The sequence below is a fragment of the Entelurus aequoreus genome, linkage group LG12, assembly GCF_033978785.1.
Source record: "Entelurus aequoreus isolate RoL-2023_Sb linkage group LG12, RoL_Eaeq_v1.1, whole genome shotgun sequence".
NCBI classification, from domain to species: domain Eukaryota; kingdom Metazoa; phylum Chordata; class Actinopteri; order Syngnathiformes; family Syngnathidae; genus Entelurus; species Entelurus aequoreus.
This window is the reverse complement of record NC_084742.1, coordinates 43,633,138-43,648,715: the sequence shown is the minus strand read 5'-3', so window position 1 is coordinate 43,648,715 and position 15,578 is coordinate 43,633,138.

Genomic DNA, 15,578 nt, shown 5'->3' with positions numbered 1-15,578 from the left:
GGACAAAATGAGACAAAGAAGGAGTGGAATATTTTACTGTTGTGTCACAGTCCACACTATGGTGAGTTCAGGAACCGCCGAAATTAGTAGGACAAAACAATGTTCACCAAATACTCTCATCAGTGAAGCATGCACACAAACATATTAAACAGTGGGCTTTCTAACAATTGGGGAGGTTTGTGTCACGTTTGTCCTCAAACAAAAACCATACTAAAACAAAAAAATAAAAAGTTTTCCCCCTTCTTTTTCCATTTTAAGTCCTTTTTTAAAAATGCTCCAGGGGGCCACTTGGGCGGCACTAAAGAGCCACGGGTTGCTGACCCCCGGTCTAGGTGCAGTGAAAATAAACACGATACAGTCAGACCAGGTTATCCAAATAAAATTCTCATCTCGTAAGCCAAGCTGTAGGAAATATGAGTTATTTTACATTCAGAGCTGCATTTAAGACATGTACTGCTATGCTAAATTCAGCTAAGCTCAGCTAAACTAAGCTACGCTCCAGTGCCATGATATGCTGGTGTGGGTTGCAGCGTGATCACTAAGCTGATTTTGTCTTATATGTCTCTCCTGATTCGAATTCGGTACTTTTAAAAGGTACTGATTCAAATAAAATCAAATGGTGCCATATTTCAGTACATTTGTTGCACGTGACGTCACGTCCGGTTGCAGACTCGGTCAAGCATTTGGCCGGGAAATAATCAATCAAGCACTAAAATCTGACTCAGCCGTACTGCATATAAGTACCGTAAATTCCGGACTACTTTTTTTCCTACATTTTAAACCCTGCGGTTTATAAAATCGTGCGGCTATTTTATGGATTTTTCTTCGCTGACGGCCATAATGCAAATAGTTTTCATTAAACACATGCAAAAACACTGAATTGATGTGTTATTGTTTGTCCTTTGGCGCCATCTTTTGGCTGAGTTTGGTCACTTCAGGTGCTGCTGAGTGAATGCTTACAGTATTTCCTTTTCCTGCTGTTTAAAGCTTTGAACCGGGAGTACAATCAATCAATCAATCAATGTTTATTTATATAGCCTTAAATCACAAAAGTCTCAAGTGCCGTTCCATCTTTTAATTGTCCATAGCATGTCCAATCTTATGGAGTCTTCATTCATCACTTCAAGCAACGTAAGTAAGTTTTATAGTATAACTAAAACAATTCTTATTTACTGAACCGTCCCATGTTTGATGTCTGTAGGAGTGTTTCCATGCACATTTGTATGTGCCATCGTAATGTAATAATGCTAGCGTCTTTAGCATTAGCTAATATGCTAACATGTTTATGAGTGTCTGTTAGTATTACTAACTTACAATGGCATTTTTTTTGTATTGTTTCAGTTCCACAAATTCCTCAGTAAATCCACCAAAAGGTCACCATAAATTATTATTGAGTCTGTTTAGCTGATTAGAGAGCTAGCTGCTGTAGCTACAATGCTACGATGACTTCTGTTGTGTTTGATCAGCTGTTTATTGCCGTGTTACAGACACTGTTTGGAAATAGTTAAGGTATGTAAATAAACATTTACAAATTATTTCTGTGTAAATAACTCATTTTAACAACGTTTATATCGCGGCTTATAGTCCGGTGCGACTAAAATATATTGTTTTGTTGTTGTTGTTTTTTTTTTATTAAGTTACTGGGTGCGGTCTATATACTGGTTCACTCTTTAGTCTGGAAAATACTTAATGTTACAATGTTAAATGCCAAAAAAGTAAGAAGGCGCTCAAAAGACTCCACTTTTCAAAATGCACTAGCTCAATGTGAATTTACATAGGATATGCCATAGACATGCTACCGATTAGCATCAGCAATTTTAAATGTCGATTTCAACCCCTCCATATTTGGTAATAAAAACTACAACTTAGCTGCACAATACAATCAAACAGCTGGTGTGCAATAAATTAAATATTTACAGTTTAAACACCCAACTCACTCAACAAAAGAAAATACTTGCACATTCAACTTAATGGCAAAGATTACTTCCTAGCTATGGCAACACACCCTAGTCTATAAAATAACGTCTTGGAATTGTAACTGCATGCAAAATCTACTATATAATACTGTAGAGTACAGAATAGTACTTGCAAATGGGACACAGATGTTTCGGAAAAGATAACTGACCAGCCCAGCTCAGTGTTGAATGTAAATTTAAAACATAGATTTTTTTTTAAACAATTAACATATTTGAAAATGGACAATCCCTACTCCTAATTATGTGCTCTGGAATGTAGAAAATTACTTCTTTAGCACCACAGGGCAACCATTGTGCGCCAAATCAGTCTGAAAATGTTCCAAGATGCACTCTAGATACAAGAGAATAAAATGTGAAATATTGTATTTGTACAAGCTTGTAAAGAAATAAGAACATCATTGTTGACAGTAGAGAACATCCTCAGCACATTTTTGTGACAAGCTTATCGATTCTTTTCACTGGCAATTACTAGAAGATTCTATCAGTTTAATTGGATCGTCATGCTGGCGTGACCCAGAAGGGCATCCATACATGGAATATATTAAACAAAGTCATGCGTCTGATTGTGTCATTATACTCTAGTCTTAAGTAAGCTGCGGTCAGTGTTTTTAAATCCAAAAAGTTATTGTTGTAGTAATGACATTACTCCTTAAAGGAGAACTGCACTTATTATAGAATTGTTCCTATCATTCACAACCTTCACATGCGACAAGAACACATATGTCTTTCTTTTTTTATGCATTCTAACTCGTCTAAAAAACGCTAGCAATAGGTGGATAACAATGCCGGTAATAGGGATTCGATTTTGTCCGCCTATAAAGCGCTTTGTAAAACATCCAAAATCCATCAACATTTTAGATGCATACTATAGGTTCCAAAGACATGCACCTGGGGATAGGTTGATTGGCAACACTAAATTGGCCCTAGTGTGTGAATGAGAGTGTGAATGTTGTCTGTCTATCTGTGTTGGCCCTGCGATGAGGTGGCGACTTTTCCAGGGTGTACCCCGCCTTCCACCCGATTGTAGCTGAGATAGGCTCCAGCGCCCCTCGCGACCCCGAAGGGAATACGCGGTAGAAAATGGATGGATGGATGGACTATAGGTATATATGTAATGCAGTAGCAGGCATATTTATAACATACTTGCCAACCCTCCCGGTTTTACCGGGAGACTCCCGGAATTCAGCGCCTCTCCCGATAACCTCCCGGAAGAAATGTTCTACCGATAAACTCCCGGAATTCAGCCGGAGCTGGAGGCCACGCCCCCTCCAGCTCCATGCGGACCTGAGTGGGGACAGCGGCGACAGTCTGTTTTCACGTCCGCTTTCCCACGATATAAACAGCGTGTCTGCCCGTTATAACTGTAGAATGATTGAGGACGAGTTCTTGGTTTCTTATGTGGGTTTATTGTTAGGCCGTTTCATTAACGTCCTCCCAACGCGGTAACAACACACAACAACAGCAGTCACGTTTTCGTCTAAAGTAAAGCAGTTCGTCTGCCGTAAACAGAAATGTTGTGACACTCTTAAACAGGACAATACTGCCATCTACTGGATAGCCTCCGTTACACTGACATTCAAGTATTTCTTTTATTTATATGTATAATAAAATAAATATATATATATATATATATATATATATATATATATATATATATATATATATATATATATATATATATATATATGTATATATATATATAGCTAGAATTCACTGAAAGTCAAGTATTTCATACATATATATATATATGTATATATATATATATATATATATATATATATATATATATATATATATATATATATATATATATATATATACTGTATATATATATATATATATATATATATATATATATATATATATATATATATATATATATATATATATATATATATATATATATATATGAAATACTCGAGTTGGTGAATTCTAGCTGTAAATTTACTCCTCCCCTCTTAACCACGCCCCACCCCACCCCCCACCTCCCGGAATCCGAGGTCTCAAGGTTGGCAAGTATGGTTGATGAGCTTTCTAAATTCGGGCTTTTCAACCACACAAACTGGGGCCATGTCCTTCGCTATGTGGTAGGTTACTCCGGACGTTAGCTCCTTCTGTGTTTGACTATTTTTTTCATACGGTGTTGATCTGGAAATGGAAGACGCCAGGCTCAATTGGGTCAGTGCTGGTTGCTTCGGCATTTTGTCGGGTGTGGAGATGTTCACATGCAGAGTTTTAAGCACTCTTCAGTCTCTAGCAGGTGACTTTTCAAATGATGGTACAAATTAGTAGTGCTGCTACTTTTCGTAGCAAAGCTATTGCCGCATACTTTACATATTACGGTTGTCTGTTCAACATCTTCCCGCTTGAAGCCAAAACACCGCCAGACGATGGACCCCGTGCTGTTTTTCTTGGGAATTAATTCTTCTTCCTCCATTTGTTACCAGATTTGCACCTTCTCTCTCTCGTATTACCACCCATGCCGCTACCTCTCTGATCGGCGAGGGCGTATGACGTTGCACGGTATATGACGTATGTAACAAGGTGCGCCTGTTTTATCTCTCTGTGAGAAGGAGAGACAAGAAAGAGTGAGAAAAGCCTGTAGTGTAAATCCCGCAGCTAAAAGCAACTGCATGAGAACGTATACTTGAATACTCACGTAATAGTAATTTTCTACATCGTACAGAGACAAACCCTGTGATACATCGAGTATATTCGATGTATCGCCCAGCCCTACCTACCGCTGTAAATGCTAAACTTGGAGCCAAGCTATGCGGACATAAATGGAGTGCTTACCCAAAGTCAACTTTAAAACATTTCCCTGGCCAGCTGGACCAAACAGACAATTGTCAATCGAGTGAGTCACTATAATATTGATCATGACATATGCAGTGCACCATTCCTGTTATTACAACTACATAGGCTGTCGAGCGAGCTGTGTACAAACAAAACATGAAATGTGGGCTAATACTTTACAGATACCGTAATATGAATGTTCATGTTTTTTAGTCAGTACAGATTGTTGTTCTGTCGCATTGTGTTGTGCATTACAAACTCAAAAGCCATTCAGCTGCTGATGCAAAAGCTAGCTTACCTCTTGTCGTAGCTAGCTTACAGCTAATGCCTTAGCATGCCGTCTCAAGACGATGTGTTACTACACGAGATAAACAGTTTCTTGAGTGTTCACTCTTACAAAAACAATGTCGCTACAGCTTGTTTACAAACCCTGTTTCCATATGAGTTGGGAAAATGTGTTAGATGTAAATATAAACGGAATACAATGATTTGCAAATCATTTTCAACCCATATTCAGTTGAATGCACTACAAAGACAAGATATTTGATGTTCAAACTGATAAACTTGTTTTTTTTTTGCAAATAGTCATTAACTTTAGAATTTGATGCCAGAAACACATGACAAAGAAGTTGGGAAAGGTGGCAATAAATACTGATAAAGTTGAGGAATGCTCATCAAACACTTATTTGGAACATCCCACAGGTGTGCAGGCTAATTGGAAACAGGTGGGTACCTAAAAGTAGATTCCATGAAATGCTCAGTCATTCACAAACAAGGATGGGGCGAGGGTCACCACTTTGTCAACAAATGCGTGAGCAAATTGTTGAACAGTTTAAGAAAAACCTTTCTCAACCAGCTTTTGCAAGGAATTTATGGATTTCACCATCTACGGTCCCTAATATCATCAAAGGGTTCAGAGAATCTGGAAAAATCAGTGCACGTAAGCAGCTAAGCCCGTGACCTTCGATCCATCAGGCTGTACTGCATCAACAAGCGACATCGGTGTGTAAAGGATATCACCACATGGGCTCAGGAACACTTCAGAAACCCACTGTCAGTAACTACAGTTGGTCGCTACATCTGTAAGTGCAAGTTAAAACTCTCCTATGCAAGGCGAAAACCGTTTATCAACAACACCCAGAAACGCTGTCGGCTTCGCTGGGCCTGAGCTCATCCAAGATGGACTGATACAAAGTGGAAAAGTGTTCTGTGGTCTGACGAGTCCACATTTCAAATTGTTTTTGGAAACTGTGGACGTCGTGTCCTCCGGACCAAAGAGGAAAAGAACCATCCGGATTGTTATAGGCGCAAAGTTGAAAAGCCAGCATCTGTGATGGTATGGGGGTGTATTAGTGCCCAAGACAAGGGTAACTTACTGTGGAGAGGCGGGGCCGGCGAGCGAGCAACGAAGCAGCGCACGCCGGGGCCCGGCCCAAGATGACGGCGAGGAGGCGTGGCCGGGGAGCAAGTGGTGAGGCGAGGCACGCCGGGAGCGACGCCGCAATCGTGCCCAGGTGCGCGATCCGCGCACCTGGGCACGATCATCCAATCTCCTCTCGCTAAAGAAAAGGGGAGCAGCAGAGAGAGGGAGGGACCGGAAGGAGAGACGAAACCAGACGAAACCAGAGGGAAGCTGACGCAGCACGAGAGAGGAGGAGAGCGAGAGACAGACGACGACGAGCGAAGGAGAGGAGCTGAAAAGCGACCTGGACTGAAGGTTTTGTTTGAAAAAATAAAACAAACGTCAACTCTGCTCGAGATGTCTCTATTTGATGGTCCAGGGAACCCACGAGACGGCTTGAGTCCGTCACACTTACACATCTGTGAAGGTGCCATTAATGCTGAAAGGTACATACAGGTTTTGGAGCAACATATGTTGCCATCCAAGCAATGTTACCATGGACGCCCCTGCTTATTTCAGCAAGACAATGCCAAGCCACGTGTTACATCAACGTGGCTTCATAGTAAAAGAGTGCGGGTACTAGACTGGCCTGCCTGTAGTCCAGACCTGTCTCCCAATGAAAATGTGTGGCACATTATGAAGCCTAAAATACCACAACGGAGACCCCCGGACTGTTGAACAACTTAAGCTGTACATCAAGCAAGAATGGGAAAGAATTCCACCTGAGAAGCTTAAAAAATGTGTCTCCTCAGTTCCCAAACGTTTACTGAGTGTTGTTAAAAGGAAAGGCCATGTAACACAGTGGTGAACATGCCGTTTCCCAACTACTTTGGCACGTGTTGCAGCCATGAAATTGTAAGTTAATTATTATTTGCAAAAAAAAAAGAAAGTTTATGAGTTTGAACATCAAATATCTTGTTTTTGTAGTGCATTCAATTGAATATGGGTTGAAAAGGATTCGCAAATCATTGTATTCCGTTTATATTTACATCGAAACACAATTTCCCAACTCATATGGAAACGGGGTTTGTACTATACAGGTTACGAAACGTAAATTAAGTATTGTTGGCGGTTTATTAATGCATTTTTAAAGTGATTTCGAGGCAGACTGGATTGCTTCCATTAGCTGCATTGCCAGCCACCAAGAACGAGACGATTTTTACAAATTATAATGCAAAAAAACAACAAAAAACTTTTGTCTTCTTGTCTCTCAATAGGATTGTGAAAGATAGACACAATACATTTAAAAAAGTGCACTTCAGTGGCCTAGTGGTTAGAGTGTCCGCCCTGAGATGGGTAGGTTGTGAGTTCAAACCCCGGCCGAGTCATACCAAAGACTATAAAAATGGGACCCATTACCTCCCTGCTTGGCACTCAGCATCAAGGGTTGGAATTGGGGGTTAAATCACCAAAAATGATTCCCGGGCGCTGCCACCGCTGCTGCTCACTGCTCCCCTCACCTCCCAGGGGGTGATCAAGGGTGATGGGTCAAATGCAGAATAATTTCGCCACACCTAGTGTGTGTGTGACAATCATTGGTACTTTAACTTTAACTTTTAACTTTAACACACAAAATAATTGACATGGTAGACTGCTCTCTTTTATCAATGCATAAAAACAAGGAACAACTAACAACTCTGATAGAGCCACAGTACTTTGCTCTCTCGTAGTTGTAGATGCACTTAACAAAGGGAGCACAGTGTACCAAGTCAAATTCCTTGCGTGTTAAACATACCTGGCCAATAAGTCTGATTCTTATTCTGATTCTCTAAATTACAACTAACATTACAATCAAACAGCTGGTTTTAGGTTTTGTGATGCATGGACCCCAGATGCAAGGCAGATAGGTTGAACAATGTGATTGACAGTTTATTCCACAGCAGCAGAAAAGACAAGAATTAGCAACAGAAACAACAACCAAAAACTAGAAACAAAATAGATGTGGGTGCAAGTTGCCAGGAGTAACAATACATCTAACTAAAATATGCAATTCCAGCAGGAATTGCGTGTGAATGCCTTAAGTGAGAAAGTCGCCGATGCCCAAAAGTGGAACTGAAATGTTTGATTGGCGAGGATGGAGTGGAGTGTGTGAAGTGTGTGGATGTTGGAACGGTTTGAATCAGACGAGAAATGTGTGATTTGAAGAGGTTTGTATATTGACATTCATTGAGGGATAATTCCTGGTAATTATTGGTAATCGGGTACATTTTGGTACCTGGAGACTATTTAGCTTGAATCTCCAAGGTGAATGGAGTGTGTGGATGGTGGAACCGATCAAATTAAGTGAGAAATGTGGGAGCTGTGCAAGTTTTTAAAGTGTGTAAATTTAGTAACAGAGACAAAAACAATACAAAACAATAAAATGTTCACTGCAGAGGATACTGGTTGTTAGGAGTATACAAAAAAATACTATTAAAGAAAGAAGTCCAGCCCTTCGTCCTTATTTTTCTTGAAATGTGGCCCCCAAACAATTTAGGTTACCAGCGTCTCTTTTCTTTTACAAACCCCGTTTCCATATGAGTTGGGAAATTGTGTTAGATGTAAATATAAATGGAATACAATGATTTGCAAATCCTTTTCAACCCATATTCAATTGAATGCACTACAAAGACAAGATATTTGATGTTCAAACTCATAAACTTAATTTTTTTTTTTTGCAAATAATAATTAACTTAGAATTTCATGGCTGAAACATGTGCCAAAGTAGTTGGGAAAGGGCATGTTCACCGCTGTGTTACATGGCCTTTCCTTTTAACAACACTCAGTAAACGTTTGGGAACTGAGGAGACACATTTTTGAAGCTTCTCAGGTGGAATTCTTTCCCATTCTTGCTTGATGTACAGCTTAAGTTGTTCAACAGTCCGGGGTCTCTGTTGTGGTATTTTAGGCTTCATAATGCGCCACACATTTTCAATGGGAGACAGGTCTGGACTACAGACAGGCCAGTCTAGTACCTGCACTCTTTTACTATGAAGCCATGATGTAACACGTGGCTTGGCATTGTCTTGCTGAAATAAGCAGGGGCGTCCATGGTAACGTTGCTTGGATGGCAATATATGTTGCTCCAAAACCTGTATGTACCTTTCAGGATTAATGGCTCCTTCACAGATGTGTAAGTTACCCATGTGTTGGGCACTAATACACCCCCATACCATCACAGATGCTGGCTTTTCAACTTTGCGCCTATAACAATCCGGATGGTTCTTTTCCTCTTTGGTCCGGAGGATACAAAATATATAATTTTTGGAAATAGGAAAAATAACATACAGTGTCATATAAGAATTGATGATATGGAGATAGAAAGGGTGTATTCAACAAAATTTTGGGGAATCTTTATAGATGATAAATTACATTGGAAACTGTACATAAATATACTTAGGACAAAGATGGCAAAAAATATTGCTATGTTACATAAAATCAAAAACTCTGTAAATCAAGAGGCTCTTAACATGTTATATAATTCTTTCGTACTCCCTTATCTTAATTATTGTGTTGAAATCTGGGGTAACAATTACAAAACAAGCATCAACTCTATATTCTTACTTCAAAAGAAAGCGATTAGAATTGTAAATTATGCAGATTATCATGACCATACCAATGCTCTCTTTATTAAATTAAAAACATTAAAACTGCATGATCTTGTTAAACCTCAACACATCATAACCACATGCTGCCTCCGTGTCTACAGGAGAGGTTCAAACCCAGAGAGAATCCCTATGACCTCAGAGGTTCAGCTGTCTTGCAGAAAGCTAAGATAAGAACGAGCTTAAAAAGTAGATGTGTTTCTGTCAGGGGGGTTCAACTGTGGAACAGCTTGGATAATTCCTTAAAATGTTCCAGTTCCATTCACACATTTAAAAAACACTTTAAAGGCCTACTGAAACCCACTACTACCGACAACGCAGTCTGATAGTTTATATATCAATGATGAAATCTTAACATTGCAACACATGCCAATACGGCCGGGTTAACTTATAAAGTGCAATTTTAAATTTCCCGCCACACTTCCGCTTGAAAACGTCTCGGTGTGATGACGTATGCGCGTGACGTAGCCAGTTTAACAGAGGTATGGCTTCCCCATTGAAGCCAATACGAAATAGCTCTGTTTTCATCTCATTATTCCACAGTATTGTGGACATATGTGTTGGTGAATCTGTTGCAATTTGTTCATTGCATTATGGAGAAAGAAGCTGAGCAAGCAAAGAAAAAAGTTGTCGGTGCGAAGTGGATATTTTGCGAGGGAAGTCAGCAACACAACACAGCCGGTGTTTGTTTACATTCCCGAAAGATGTAGTCAAGATCGAAGAACTCGGACAACAGAGACTCTAACCAGGAAGACTTTGATTTGGATACACAGACGCGATACCGTGAGTATGCAGCTGCGCTTCCAAACATTTGATCGCTTGCTATAACTAGCTCGAGCTAGTAGCTAGGAGCTAGGAGCTAGCATAACAAACACCTAGGTGTTTGTTATGCGGGATTAATTTGTGGCATATTAAATATAAGCCTGGTTGTGTTGTGGCTAATAGAGTATATATATGTCTTGTGTTTATTTACTGTTGTAGTCATTCCCAGCTGAATATCAGGTCACCCCCGGCTCTCACAGCATCTTCCCTATCTGAATCGCTTCCACTCCCCACTAGTCCTTCACTTGCATTTTCCTCATCCACAAATCTTTCATCCTCGCTCAAATTAATGGGGAAATCATCGCTTTCTCTGTCCGAATCTTTCTCACTTCTGGCAGCCATCATTGTAAACAATAGGGAACTTTGCGGATATGTTCAATTGACTACGTCACGCTACTTCTGGTAGGGGCAAGCCTTTTTTTTATCAGATACCAAAAGTTGCGATCTTTATCATCGTTGTTTTATACTAAATCCTTTCAGCAAAAATATGGCAATATCGCGAAATGACCAAGTATGACACATAGAATAGATCTGCTATCCCCGTTTAAATAAAAACATTTCATTTCAGTAGGCCTTTAAGACCAATGTCTTGAAAAAATATATCACTCTTGAATCAACACAGTAGTTAATACTATGATCAATGTTAATTAAAATACTAAATGTGGGATATAAATAATAATGGAAGTATAATTGGTTGTATATAGTATATAAATTGGTACAAAGGTTTAATACGTGTACAAGGATATTTCATATGCCTTTGCTGTGTATAAAATTTAACTGTGTTTATCTTGTGTATAATGTGTATTTATAATATGTTGTACAAAGGACATTTAATAATTTTCGGAAGTTCATCTTGTACTTTGACATTGTTTATAGGGTTAGGCGCAATAAGTGTTTAACTTCAGCCTAAACCCTTTCGGTCTGCAACATTTTCATTTTCAATCTATGAATGTACAACTGTTTGTGTATTTTGTTGACGATTGACCGAAGAATAATAAACTATAAACTATAAACTGTACTTGTTTTTGACCCAGAAGTGATACAGCATCACCTACCTTGGAGGTTATCAGGTCTGTCCAGGAAAGATGAGCTGTATGTAGGCAATATACCAGCGACAATGGGACTGCACCTGGAGCCATGAGTCATTGACTTCTTTGGAGCCAGCCCCTGTGATTGAGTGGTTCGAAATGGAGCCTTTGACCAGAAGACCCACGGTTTAAGTTATAGTTACAGCACCTCATTACAGGTTTTTGACCTACAAGTGATCTCTTAGCCACCCAGCCTGGCCGATTGACAAACCCAGGAGTAGGTGAGCTTTAAGTGGGCTGCATTACAGCCACAGCGGGGCCTCCATTTGGAGGGCAAAATTGTTAAATGTTTTTATCAGCTGTGGTTAAGTGGCGCCAAACGTAGCCTTTGACCGGAAAGGTTGAAGGTTTGAGTTCCAGGTTATTGTGTATTTGGTACACATTGTCATGGGACCTAATACAGTAGCTGTGTCACAATCTGCCATTTCAAAGACATTCTCCCGCAGAAGTAGAAAAGTTGATAGGGGATTAAAAGGAAGGAGAGGGTAGAAGCATGCGGGGGGTTGAAAATGAGAAGACGTGACATGCTTAGTTTAGACAGGGAGCGTATGTGCACCGAGGGCAAAGCAAGAGTGAGACATCATCCTCATCACTTTGTGGCTATCATTAGCTAGTGTGCATGGACTGTAACAATTACACAGCATCTAGGCCGGGGGTCGGTCAGCAACCCGCGGCTCTAGAGCCGCATGCGGATCTTTAACGGCTCCCTGGAGCTTTTTCAAAAATGAATGAAAATGGAAAAAGCTGATATGGTTGTTTTGATGTGGTTTCTCTAGGAAGACAGACAGGACACAAACTTTCCAAGGTGTTCGAAATCCCACCGTTTATATTAAACATGCTTCAGTGATGACAGTATTTGGCGAGCTGCGTTTTGTCCTACTAATTTCGGCCGTCCTTGAACTCAACGTTGTTTGTTTAGATGTATAACTTTTTCCGATGCTGCCACAGAAAGATGTGTTTTATGCCACTCCTTTTTTGTCTCATTTTGTACACCAAACTTTGTATGCTGTGTGTAAATGCACAGTGGTGAGCTTTGTTCATGTTATTGACTTGTGTGGAGGGCTAATCAGGCATATTTGGTCAGCGCATGACTGCAGGCTACTCGATGCTAACATGCTATTTAGGCTAGCTGTATGTACATATTGCATCATTTTGCCTTGTTTGTAGGTATATTTTCGCTCATTTAATTTCCTTTACTTATGTCCTCTGTGTATTTAATTTAAATTTGCATGTCTCATGACCCATTATCATTATTTAATATTGGCTGCATTTCTGATAGTTCTTTGTGTGCCATGTTGTTCCAGACCACAGCAAACGTTACCCAGTTTGCAAAGATTGTAATAAATCCATTGGAAGAAGACATCTATAACCTGAACGCACACATCTATACCTTTGACCATATTAAGCCAGTAATTTCCAGGAGTTATCTCATCCTCTGAGAAGCCTGTTCAAATGTGTAGAATAATTATTACATTTCAACATTTCTGTCAACAAAGACATTTTGATAGTAGGCTAATATAGACACTTACATCATGTGTTGCCTTCATTATAACACCTACATAAGGCTTCTAATTTTTTGCGGCTCCAGACAGATTAGCTTTTTGTATTTTTGGTCCAATATGGCTCTTTCAACATTTTCTCTCTCTCTCTCTCTCTCTCTCTCTTTCTCTCTCTCTCTCTCTCTCCTTCTCATCACTCCATGACCTCACCAGCCTTTTTTGTTTGTTTCGTCCCACCAAAAACATCACCTGCATGAGGTGAGATGCACCTCCGAGGGCTTCAAAGCAATTCCTACAGTACTTATTATTAAATTCCATTTAAGCTATTTACTTCACATATTCCCAGTTTGCCTGCTTAAATCTATGAACTTTATATTCTCAGAGGTGGAAAAAGCTGATATTTGCAACATGAACTCAATAGCCACACTCCAGTTATGAGGTTTTTGTGTTTTCATTGAAGAAGCACATTACCACCTAGTGGCTTCTGAAGGAGTTACCGCTACTGCTCATGTGCAGTTTAGGAGGTTTTATGGTATTAATAATGACAATTATTCCATGAAAAAAATGTGTCTGAGGGCCGGTATATCTATCTATCGATGTATAGATATACACTATATTACCAAAAGTATTTGGCCACCTGCCTTTACTCACATATGAACTTGAAGTGCCATCCCATGGAATTGTCCAAAATGTTTTGGTACCCTGGAGCATTCAAAGTTCCTTTCACTGGAACTAAGGGGCCAAGCCCAACTCCTGAAAAACAACCCCACACCATAATTCCTCCTCCACCAAATTTCACACTCGGCACAATGCAGTCCGAAATGTAGCGTTCTCCTGGCAACCTCCAAGCCCAGACTGGTCCATCAGATATCCAGATGGAAAAGCGTGATTCATCAGTCCAGAGAAGGCGTCTCCACTGCTCTAGAGTCCAGTGGCGACGTGCTTTACACCACTGAATCTGACGCTTTGCATTGGACTTGGTGATGTATTCCTTAGATGCAGCTGCTCGGCCATGGAAACCCATTCCATGAAGCTCTCTGCCTACTGTACGTGGGCTAATTGGAAGGTCACATGAAGTTTGGAGCTCTGTAGCAACCAGTGGCGTGCAGTCACTAGAGGCAGGGGAGGCACGGCCTCACCTGCCATCATGGAAAGAAAAAAAAAAGTAAAAAGAAAAAAAATTAATTCAATTGTTATATGTATCTAGTGATTATACTAAAGTTATTTTCCATTTAACTTCACCAGTTTTAGATTATCTTTATTTTTATTTTCACATTTGCCGTTCAAATACTGAGAAGAGACGGTGCGGTGATCAGCAGCCAGTTGAGGCACGTCACTGATTTGTGCCTCAACATGGATTGTGCACAATGACTCGGCTAACTGCTGGCCTGCTGTGCAGTGAGACCGTATTGCTATATTAATTATATTATACATTTCCATAGTTTAGTTAGCTGAGGTATATAATGGACAGTGTATTTTGTCAACAACTGTATGTGTGTAACGTATTTCTTGTGCTGAGCGATCATAAAACTGGAGGCTCGTCTCATAACCCCGCCTCCTGGTGCCAATCACCTCCGCCGCAGAATGCACCGCCCGACGGGAGCGCCGCACCAACCAAAGCCCGCACCCAAACCCTCCACGTGCAAGACCGAATCCACCCAAAAAAAGTCACTTAACAAGAAGCCAAAAAGTGCAAAAACAACAATGATCGCGCGGCGCGCCGGAGGAGCCATGAACAGGGACACAACATTAGGTACACCTGCAGACAGCAGCGGGGATTTCATATTTCATTCATTCACAACTCTTCCAACAGGAACACCACTGCTCACGCACTTATAAGTAAAGGTAAGACCATAATAACGTTTTTTTTTAATTAAATATGCTTTTTTGTGTGCTACAGTTTGTATGTGTAAAGTTAAAGTTAAGTATACCAATGATTGTCACACACACACATTAGGTGTGGTGAAATTTGCCCTCTGCATTTGACCCATCCCCTTGTTCACCCCCTGGGAGGTGAGGGGAGCAGTGGGCAGCAGCGGCGCCGTGCCTGGGAATGATTTTTGGTGATTTAACCCCCAATTCCAACCCTCGATGCTGATTGCCAAGCAGGGAAGAATGCTGGTATGAGCTTTTAAACATAACCCGTTAACTGCTGCCAATCACATGGTGAATAAGATACTATTTAGGGTTCATATGTTTGTAAATCTGACTGTGATGAAGTCTGTGCCTCACCTGACATGAACCTCACCGCACGCCACTGGTAGCAACTGACTGTGCAGAAAGTCTTTGCACTATGCGCTTCAGCATCCGCTGACCCCTCTCTGTCAGTTTACGTGGCCTACCACTTGGTGGCTGACTTGCTGTTGTTCCCAAAACTCTTCACTTTTCTTATAATAAAGTTAACTTTAGAT